Raw genomic sequence first — 11,543 nt, forward strand, 5'->3', positions numbered from 1 at the left:
CACTTAATGGCACACATAGTCGACAGGTGATATCCACATATACTAGCACTCACATATGTTCCCCCTCCATGTATCATCAACTAAATGTGCACCCCATTTGTTGGAACAAGAAGCCGAAAAGAGCTCGGTAGTGTTTGTTGGCCCATTTACAGACCCTTAGTTCTGGATGAGAAGGATTTAATGTATACTTCGCAATACCTCAAAGCTTATTTAGAACATATACGGCACGATGATACATGCCCCTCAGACATTGATTCATACATACATGCTTTTTACTATCCCACTAGTCTATACATTTTCCCACCTACAACTCTCCCCGATCATCCAAGCTTTTGTATATATTGTATAGGTAATATTTTTTCCTGTTTATTGATTAGTTAGTGGCAGTTATTGATGACTGCCAAAGGGTGGACTGTCGAAGTCAGAAAATATTACAGTACAAACACCACATAGATGGCCTCCGTGTGCGTACTTATTCGGCCGTGCGTGCACATATTCGCAATTTGCGTATGGTCGCTTCCGCGGTCCTGCGTATTAGAGCGTGGTATGAGTAATTATAGTGGAATTTGTACTCGCATGGAAAAGCCACAAAGACATATCATATATCTAATCCATATATTGCATAAATCACCCACTGTCTGCTTTCTCTTCTAATAGCATGAAGATGGGTCACACATAAATTAAACTCCCAGAGACTCAAATACAATGGCCTTATTTACACAAAGCTTTGAAATTCTATGAAGAAGGCAAACACCTTTGTTTACTCCTATTGTTCTAGGGTAGCCCAGTTTCTGTCGAAGACAATAAATACTGGATTGTCATTGTCTTATCTGAAGACAAGACAAACAAAAATACCCAGGAACCTAGTTTGAAGAGAAACTCAATTAGCAATAGCTAACAAAATTACAAACCAGACATTTAGAAATCTGAGGTAATAACATTCATAGTCTAAACTCTTGGAGATATATATATATATTTGTATATATATATATATATATAGAAGACAAGAAAAAATAGCGCCACTTGTGGTAGGTTGGCCCTCACAAAGATGTACAATGTATGTCCAAATTTACACTCCCTTGGTACAAAGGGTGTCAGCAGGCCCCTAAGTAAAAACAGCAGTGGTAAATTGCTGTAAAAAATGTTATAAAAAGCCAAGAATATGGGTACGAGCGACCAATGGTGTCTATAGTAAAGGAACGTAAAAAAGATTTTATATAAAAAAAGGCATATTTATTTTTGCACGATAAAAAAAAAAGGGGGGGTAATACACTTTGGTTTATAAAAATTCATAAAACACAAGAATTAATATAAAATGGAGAAAAAATAAAAAGGTACAAGGTGCACATCAATTAGTAGTAAATGTATATAAAGTGCTTATCTTAGGTACAGGAGGTAGGTCTGAGAAAGATCATGGAGTGCCCAACGCGTTTCGTCCTTCAGGACTTCATCAAGGGTAGTGTGGTACTGAGACAGGGCTCCAATTTATACCACTATCAATTAGACTATGTATGACATCACTTCCTCCCACAGTGATGTTAGGGGAAAACCACATTCTTTGTGTGTTTCAAATTTAGACAACTTGAATATAGATAATATAAGTGTCTTAAGAACAAAGCTAATTATTAACATCAGATTAAAAAACGAGCAATTTAGTGAGTGTAATCGGCTGATTGTTCACAATAATACTGGCATCCCGGACTTCCGCCCCACTTCCTGTGGTGTGACGGATTCTTCTGCGCATGCGTCAGCTCTCGTGTACAAGTTCGGGTGACGGAAGTCTCTTCAAAGGCCCTTCAGCGCTTGCGCCTAATCCCGCGAAGTGTCCTGTCCCGGAAACTGCCGTATGTTTCGCCGGATGTTACGTTCGTATTGACACGTTACGTATGGGAACCCGGAAGCGCGATGCGTCGTGGAACGCAATCTGGGATCTGAACTCTCGGCACGTCACTTCCTGTGGGAATTCAATTCAGCGAGTGATCTCCGGGAACTTATCTTGGAACGCACGTGGAACGCAAATAATGTTTCCCAATGGCAGATTATTACTTCTTTAAAAATATAGTCTGTGACTTCTTCATTTGGACCGCATATGAGTATGGAGCTTTTCCAGAAAACATATGAAGGAGATAAAAAATATATATATATTATCAGAGTTTTATGACGGACTTAGTTCGAACCAATTATGTATTCATTTCAATAAAAGAGATTACCATTGTTACATAATTTAAAAAATTGATAATAAATATTAAATATATATATATCAAATATTTGAATATAAATTATTTTATTAAAGTGCCTGTGCTAGTTCTCTTATATTACTTAGATATTTTATTTTGTGCGAGAGTGTGAGTGCAGCATTGATTTGTCGTATAAATAGTGCATAGGATAATATCCATACATAATAAAGGAAGGTGAAGACCATAGGTGTTTAGGGGTTATGTGAGTGATTATTATGTTGACAGCTGTTTCACTGGTTTAGGAACTCTTATGTGCATGCATTGTTTCTACAGCACCTAGTCTTCTCCGGAGGTCACCCTCCTTGATACTGGCCAGGCCCATAAAAATGCTTAGCTTCCACGATCGGACGAGAGTGGGCGTTCCATTTTGGTATGGCTGTAGTCTACTTAGCACCAGTTCACCAGAGGTTTTTTACAACTGAATTATGGTCTAGAAATAAGAAGAGAGCGCCATTCCCAAACACCACAGTGTTTATTATAGGGGGGAGAGAAAAATGAGGGAAGGGGGGGGGGGGGGGGTGTCAAGAGATAATATAAATTTTTTAAATTATGTAACAATGGTAATCTCTTTTATTGAAATGAATACATAATTGGTTCGAACTAAGTCCGTCATAAAACTCTGATAATATATATATATTTTTTATCTCCTTCATATGTTTTCTGGAAAAGCTCCATACTCATATGCGGTCCAAATGAAGAAGTCACAGACTATATTTTTAAAGAAGTAATAATCTGCCATTGGGAAACATTATTTGCGTTCCACGTGCGTTCCAAGATAAATTCCCGGAGATCACTCGCTGAATTGAATTCCCACAGGAAGTGACGTGCCGAGAGTTCAGATCCCAGATTGCGTTCCACGACGCATCGCGCTTCCGGGTTCCCATACGTAACGTGTCAATACGAACGTAACATCCGGCGAAACATACGGCAGTTTCCGGGACAGGACACTTCGCGGGATTAGGCGCAAGCGCTGAAGGGCCTTTGAAGAGACTTCCGTCACCCGAACTTGTACACGAGAGCTGACGCATGCGCAGAAGAATCCGTCACACCACAGGAAGTGGGGCGGAAGTCCGGGATGCCAGTATTATTGTGAACAATCAGCCGATTACACTCACTAAATTGCTCGTTTTTTAATCTGATGTTAATAATTAGCTTTGTTCTTAAGACACTTATATTATCTATATTCAAGTTGTCTAAATTTGAAACACACAAAGAATGTGGTTTTCCCCTAACATCACTGTGGGAGGAAGTGATGTCATACATAGTCTAATTGATAGTGGTATAAATTGGAGCCCTGTCTCAGTACCACACTACCCTTGATGAAGTCCTGAAGGACGAAACGCGTTGGGCACTCCATGATCTTTCTCAGACCTACCTCCTGTACCTAAGATAAGCACTTTATATACATTTACTACTAATTGATGTGCACCTTGTACCTTTTTATTTTTTCTCCATTTTATATTAATTCTTGTGTTTTATGAATTTTTATAAACCAAAGTGTATTACCCCCCCCTTTTTTTTTATCGTGCAAAAATAAATATGCCTTTTTTTATATAAAATCTTTTTTACGTTCCTTTACTATAGACACCATTGGTCGCTCGTACCCATATTCTTGGCTTTTTATATATATATATATATATATATATATATATGATTCCTAACAAATTGTAATAGCAGGAGTATGTGTGTATGTATGTATATATATATGTGTGTGTGTGTGTGTGTGTGTGTGTGTGTGTGTGTGTGTGTGTGTGTGTGTGTGTGGATATATGTATATCTTGAGGATGGAAATAGATAATCATGTGTGGGATCATATTGTTCAGAGTCACGTAAATATTAATCTGGTGGGAATAAGAATATTATATATTACAACATTAAGTTATTAATAATACCAGATTTATGTATGATTAATGTGATGGGTTTAACTGGTCATGGGGTGGGAACTCAGATGCAAACAACAGAAATCACATCTCAAGTCTTAGCCATCGCCCACCTCTTGAGCTGACCAATGATCCCCGGTGCACAGGATATGTCCCACCCCCGAACCAATGGAAGAAGAGCACACAGTGTCTATTGTATTATGTTTTGATCCACTGTATAAAGAGCCAGCTGCATGCCAGGTCACTAGCACAGACTCTGAAGGTCATCTACCCTGATGACTGAGGACCAGACTGGGAAGCGCAGGCAAAACTAAACACGTATGTATCATTGACTGTAGCCATGATTGTATTGTTATTGTAACCCCCTTTCAGTAATTATATGTTGGTGTGTCGGAACCTGGCATTTTAAATACAATCTTGTATCGTGTTTCCTTTCCCTGCTAAGGCTTAAACTGTATTTGCAGCCACTCGGGCTGCTGCATTGTGCTAACAGCGTATAGGCCTGTGTACGCAAACTGTGTAGTCACTACGCCCTTTAGGCATACGTACGCAGAGTGCGTACACTGTGCGATCTTGTGTACGTAAGGTTTGTGAATAATATAAAGGTGAAAGGTTAATTACTGCGGCCGCAGCGGCTCAATATTAAAGTGTATCAAGTGTGTTTAAGGTATATGCTTTTTAGTCCTGTAAGTAAACCAGCGTTTACAGTGGCCTCATACGAGGCGGTACAGTATGGAAGATTCTATGCCAGGCCCTTCCAACTGGACATCCTGAAAAAATGGTCCGGTTCCCATCTCCAGTTGCACCTCATGATTCAGCTGTCACCCCAGGCCAGGATTTCTCTCCTGTGGTGGATACAGTCTTCCAAAATTACTGGAAGGTCGACGTTTCATGATTCAGGATTGGGTCTTCCTCATGAAGGATGCGAGTCTAAGAGGATGGAGAGCTATCACCCAGGGGGCGCAGTTCCAAGGCAGGTGGTCTGCCCAGGAGGCCCTACTTCCGATCAACAACCTGGAACTTCGGGCTATCTACAATGCTTTGACTCAGGCCTCCTCTCTGCTCCTGAATCTGGCAATCCAGGTTCAGTCGGACAACGCCACGGCTGTAGCGTACATCAATCGACAAGGAGGGACAGAAAAGCAGATCCTGCATGCGAGAAGTGTCAACGATACTCCTCAGCAAGAGCACTGTCCGCAATCTTCATTCCGGAAGTGCACAACTAGGAGGCAGACTTCCTGAGTCGCCACAACCTCCACCCGGGGAAATGGGGACTACACCCTCAGGTGTTTCAACTGATCATCGACAGGTGGGGATGCTCGCAGATTGACATGATGTAATCTCGCCTCAACGAGAAGCTTCGCTGCTATTACTTGCGAACCAGAGACCCTCAGGTGAGTGCAGTGGATGTGCTGACATCGCTTTAGCCTTACCAGCTGGTCTACCTATTTTCTCCAATTCCGTTGATCCCAAAGGTGCTCAAGAGGATCAGGCATAAAGGAGTGCAAGCAATCTTGATTGCCCCGGATTGGCCCCGAAGAGCGTGGTACGCAGCTTTTCTGGACATGTCAGTAGAAGATCCTTGGCCTCTGCCACTAAGAAGGGATCTTCAGCAAGGACCGTTTGTCTACTTGGACTTACGGCGGCTTCATTTGACGGCATGGAAGTTGAGCGGAACATCCTAGCTCACAAAGGGCTTTCCAAAAAGGTCATTGCCACTATGGTGCAAGCCAGAATACCTGTGACGTCAAAACACTATAAGCATATCTGGCGGAGATATGTCTTCTGGTGCGAGGAATGCACATATCCCTATGCAGACTTCTACTTGGGACATTTCCTTCATTTCTTGCAGGCTGGAGTGGATAAAGGCTTAGGTCTGGGATCAGTTAAGGTCCAGATTTCAGCTCTTTCCATCTTCTTCCAGAAGAAGTTGGCTCTCTTGCCAGAAGTTCAGACCTTCTTGCAAGGGGTGCTTCACATACAACCTCCGTTTGTGCTGCCTACGGCACCTTGGGATTTTGATGTTGTGTTACGTTTTCTGCAGTCCTCCTGGTTTGAACCTCTGATGACGGTGGAAGACAAGTACCTCACGTGGAAGACAGTGATGTTACAGGACCTTGCTTCTGCTAGACATGTCTCAGAATTAGGGTCCTTTTCGTGTAAAAGTCCATACTTGGTCTTTTACAAGGACAGAGCGGAGCTCAGGACTAGACAGCAGTTCCTGCCGAAGGTGGTCTCCGCGGTTCTCTTGAATCAACCTATTGTGATTACGTTCACTTCTGGCACTTCTGCCCCTCCTTAGGCACTGGATGCAGTGCAAGCCTTGAAAATCTATGTCAAGAGGACGGCTCGGATCAGAAAGACGGATTCCTTATTCGTGCTGTATGATGCACAGAAAAAGGGTTGCCCTGCTTCCAAGCAGTCCATTGTTCATTGGATTAGGCTGACTATCCAACAGGCCTATGTGTCGGCAGCCTTACCTGTTCCACAGTCTCTGAAGGCCCACTTTACGAGATCGGTGGGGTCTTCCTGGGCGGCTGCCCGTGGAGTTTCGGCCCCTTAACTGTGCCGAGCTGCTACCTCATCGGGGAAGAACACCTTTGTGAAGTTCTACAAGTTTGATACCCTGGCCAAAGAGGATACCCAGTTTGGTCATGCGGTGCTGCAGATGTCTCCGCGCATTCCTGCCCATTCTGGAAGCTTTGGGACATCCCCATCGTACTAATGTGTCCCCAATATCCCTTATGTATGCTGGAGAAAATAGGATTTTAATACCTACCGGTAAATCCTTTTCTCGTAGTCCATAAGGGATATTGGGCTCTCGCCTCTGTGCAGTGACTTTCTGCAGGTCCTCTGTTATGTGTTACCTGTACAGCTGTTGCTGTTTTGTGTTGCTGGCCAGGTTGTGTTATTGTGTGCTGGTGTGTAAATCTAAGCACACTTATTGTTATGTTACTTCTCTCAAGAATGCCATTTCTCATTCGGGCACTGTTTTACCTTTAACTGACCTGTAGGAAGGGGTATAGAGGGGAGGAGCCAGCACACCCAGTGGAAGAAATTTAAAGTGCACTGGCTCCTTTGGACCCCGTCTATTCTCCATCGTACTAATGTGTCCCCAATATCCCTTATGGACTACGAGAAAAGGATTTACCGGTAGGTATTAAAATCCTATTTTCTCTTACGTCCTAGAGGATGCTGGGGTCCACATTAGTACCATGGGGTATAGACGGGTCCCTTGGGAGCCATGGGCACTTTTAGAGTTTATAAGTGTGGGCTGGCTCCTTCCTCTATGCCCCTCCTACGAGACTCAGTTTAGAAAATGTGGAGCCGGTCACAGCTAGGGGAGCTCCATAGGAGTTTTTCTAGTTTTATTTTTTTCATTAGAGTTTAGGCACAGAGAGGCTGCTGGCAACAGCCTCCCTGCTTCGAGGGACTTAGGAGGGGTGGAGTGTCCAACCCTGAGAGGTTAATGGCTACTATCTCCGCTGACAGGACACTGAGCTACTGAGGGTGTCGATCGCAAGCCCCCGAGGTGACCGCTCACTCCCGCAGCACTGCTGCCAACCCCTAACAGAGCCAGAAGATGCGGTGGTGAGTGTGACGCTGGTGCCCCGGTAAGCGGAGCGCCGGCGGGAATGGTGGCACAAGGGTGGGAGCACAGTGCTGATGCTGCGCTCTGGAGGGCTCAGAGGTACAGTTGTGCGGTGCTGTAGGGGGCACCCTGGGCCAGCGCAATACCCTAAGACTGGTCATCTGAGCTAACAGGAGCTCTGTTAGCAACAAGCAACCTCCGGCCAGTATAAATTAACAAGAGCGGGAAGACATGCCATTACAATGGGCGGGGCTTCTCAGAGCGGATCCAGCACTCACCAGCTCCATTTTCTCCCTGCAGATCACACTACAGAGACCCTGACAGGGAGCGCTGCCCTCCAATTCACTCCAGTTATCCCCTGTGGTACCAGGGTGTTATAGAAAGGGAAGGGGGAAGTGTTATTGACTGTTATTCACTGTTTAATCTATTAAGGTTACTCAGTCACAGCCAGGCATTTATCATAATAACTGCCTACTGGGGCGCTGTGTGTGCTGGCTCCTTATACTCTTATGAAGGTACTTGGGGGAAACTGTGTCTGACATTTTCCTGTGTGTGTATGTTATATATCTCACATTACCATGTCTAGGGACTCTGTATCTTGTGCTGCAGAGTGTGTGTCATCTCCAGAGTTGTTTATTCCATGTACTCAGGAATGCAATGTACTGTCTTCTGAATCTGATCCCCCATGGGTGGCTTCTAGTAAGGGACTGATATCCCAGATTTCATCTAGGATAGCTCATAATGAGACTGAAACACAGGTTTTGAAAAGACCTGTAGAGGTTTTGTCGTATTCTGCTCCCGCTTCCTCATCCAAAACCCCTGATATATATCCTAAAAAGCGTGCTCTTGCTCAAATAATACAAGTCGACGCGGATACCGATTTTGATACAGGAGATGGTGAGGGTGATGTCCTGGGGGTCGAAGCATCCCTTGCTAAGTGGGGTGCAACTCATGATTGAGGCTATTAGGAACATTTTACACATTACTGATAAGGTGCCTGAGCAGGTAGAGGAGGCTTACTTTACTGACACTAAGAAATCCTCCCTTACATTCCCTGCGTCTAAAGAATAAAACGCATTATTTGAAAAATCCTGGGAAAACCCAGAGAAAAAATTCCCGATCCCTAAAACGGTTCTCATTGCTTTTGCTTTCCCTGAGGAGGATAGGAAAAAGTGGGAAAACCCGCCGGTAGTAGACGCTTCTGTTTCTAGATTGTCTAAGAAAGTAGTTTTGCCTGTCCCTGGGTCCACCGCTTTAAAAGAGCCGGCCGACCCCAAGATTGAGACTACACTCAAATCTTTATGCATAGCAAATGGCGTAGCTTTAAGACCCACTATTGCTTGTGCATGGATTTCTAAAGCCATAGTAAAGTGGTCAGGCAATTTACTAGAGGAGTTAGATTCTATGGATAGAAGTTACATTGAATTGTTTTGCCGTCACATACAGGATTCTGCAGGTTTCATGGTGGAAGCCATGAAAGACCTTGGACATCTGAATGCGAGAGCTTCTTCCATGGCTGTCTCGGCACGCAGAGAACTCTGGCTGTGCCAATGGTCTGCAGATGCGGAATCCAAGAAAAGTGTGGAGAACCTACCATTCACAGGTCAGGCTCTGTTTGGGGAAGCGTTAGATGCGTGGATCTCCGCTGAAACTGCGGGTAAGTCAACTTTTCTTCCCTCTGCTACACCACCGACTAGGAAATCATATCCTACGTCTGCAATGCAGTCCTTTCGGACCGCTAAATTTAAAAAGTCCAAATCCCCCTCCACTTTCTTTAGAGGTGGTCGGGGGAAATCCCTAAAACCTGCACCCACAGGTTCCCAGGAACAGAAACCTGGTTCTGCTTCCTCTAAATTCTCGGCATGCCGGTGGACCTCCCAGCCTGGAGATTGGGCAGGTGGGAGCAAGACTAAGAAATTTCAGTCATGTCTGGGCATCATCATGCCTGGATCCCTGAGTACAGGATATTGTTACCCAGGGTTACAGATTGGAGTTTCAAGAACTCCCACCTCAAAGATTCTTCAAATCAGGTTGTCCAGCTTCGCTGACAGAAAGTGCTATCCTACAGGAAGCCATTCAAAAATTGCTAAGGTCAAATGTCATTGTTCCAGTTCCACCTCACCTACAACACAAAGGTTATTATTCAAACCTGTTTGTGGTACTGAAACCGGACAGTTCGGTAAGACCGATATTAAACCTAAAGTCATTGAACCCCTACTTGAGGGAATTCAAATTCTAGATGGAGTCTCTGAGAGCGGTGATCTGAGGTCTGGAGGAGGGGGAAATCCTGGTATCCCTGGATATCAAGGATGCGTACCTTCACATCCCGATCTGGCCGCCTCACCAGGCTTATATCAGATTTGCGCTGCTGGACAATCACTATCAGTTCCAGGTGCTGCCTTTTGGCTTCTCCAAGGCACCAAGAATGTTCACCAAGGTAATGGCAGAGATGATGCTACTCCCCCGCAAGCAGGGTGTAAGCATTATTCCTTATCTGGACGATCTGTTGATAAAAGCATCTTCCAGGGAGAAGCTTTTGCAGAGCATTGCTCTCTCAACTCAACTACTCCAGGATCATGGATGGATCCTGAGTCTTCCAAAGTCGCATCTGGAGCCGACAAGGAGACTGTCCTTCCTGGGGATGATCCTCGACACGGTAGTACAGACGGTGTTTCTGCTGGAGGAGAAAGCGTTGGTGATACAAACAATGGTCTGAGTTGTCCTGATGCCAGCTCGGGTATCGGTTCCTCAGTGCATTCGCCTTCTAGGGAAAATGCAATGTCAGGGGTAACAAGAATCATCCTCTTGGCGGAAAAGCACGCGGTGGAGCTGTCAGCAATTTTCATTCCAGGAGTGGGCAACTGGGAAGCGGACTTCCTCAGCAGACACGATCTCCTTCCGGGAGATTGTGGCCTTCTCCCAGAGGTGATCTCAGCGGTGACAAGTCTTTGGGGAGTACCTCGAATAGTCATGATGGTCTCACGGCTCAACAAGAAGCTTCGTAGGTATTGTTCCATGTCGAGGGATACACAGGCAGTGGCGGTGGATGCCCTGGTAACTCTGTGGGTGTTCAAGTCAGTGTATGTGTTCCCTCCACTTCCACTCATCCCAAGGATTCTCAAAATAATCAAAAGAACAAGAGTTCAGGCGATCCTCATTGCTCTGGACTGGCACAGCTTCGTTTGACGGCATGACGGTTGAACGCCAGATCTTAGCTCGGAAGGGCATTCCGAACAAAGTTATTCCTACCCTGATACAGGCTAGGAAAGGAGTAACGTCTAAACATTACCATCAGGTTTGGAAAAGGTACGTGTCTTGGTGTGAATCCAAGAAGTTTCCTACGGTGGAGTTTTAACTTGGACGGTTTCTTCTCTTCCTGCAAGCAGGTGTGGATGTGGGCCTGCGCCTGGGCTCCATAAAAGTCTAGATTTCAGCCTTGTCCATTTTCTTCCAGAAACAATTGGCTACCCTCCCTGAGGTTCAGACTTTCTTGAAAGGGGTTCTGCACTACCAGCCTCCCTTTGTGCCTCCTACGGCACCTTGGGATCTTAACATGGTGCTGTAGTTCCTGCAATGGGATTGGTTTGAGCCTCTACAGAAAGTTGAGGTCAGGTTTCTTACTTGGAAGACTGTCACACTGTTGGCTTTGTCATCTGCTAGACATGTGTCAGAATTGGGGGCATTGTCCTACAAGAGCCCCTACTTGATTTTCCATGAAGACAGGACGCGTCAGCAATTTCTTCCGAAGTTTGTGTCGGCTTTTCATATCAACCAACCTATTGTGGTGCCAGTGGCTACTGACTCCTCAATTACTTCAAAATCCTTGGATGATAT

At 44.7% G+C, this 11,543-nt stretch overlaps 1 pseudogene; it reads right to left on the bottom strand.

Moving 5' to 3' along the window:
* Positions 1-2,501: 2,501 nt before the first annotated feature.
* Positions 2,502-2,621, bottom strand: LOC134950833 (5S ribosomal RNA; annotated as a pseudogene).
* Positions 2,622-11,543: the final 8,922 nt, after the last annotated feature.

This window comes from Pseudophryne corroboree, chromosome 1 (assembly GCF_028390025.1).
Source record: "Pseudophryne corroboree isolate aPseCor3 chromosome 1, aPseCor3.hap2, whole genome shotgun sequence".
Taxonomy (NCBI): domain Eukaryota; kingdom Metazoa; phylum Chordata; class Amphibia; order Anura; family Myobatrachidae; genus Pseudophryne; species Pseudophryne corroboree.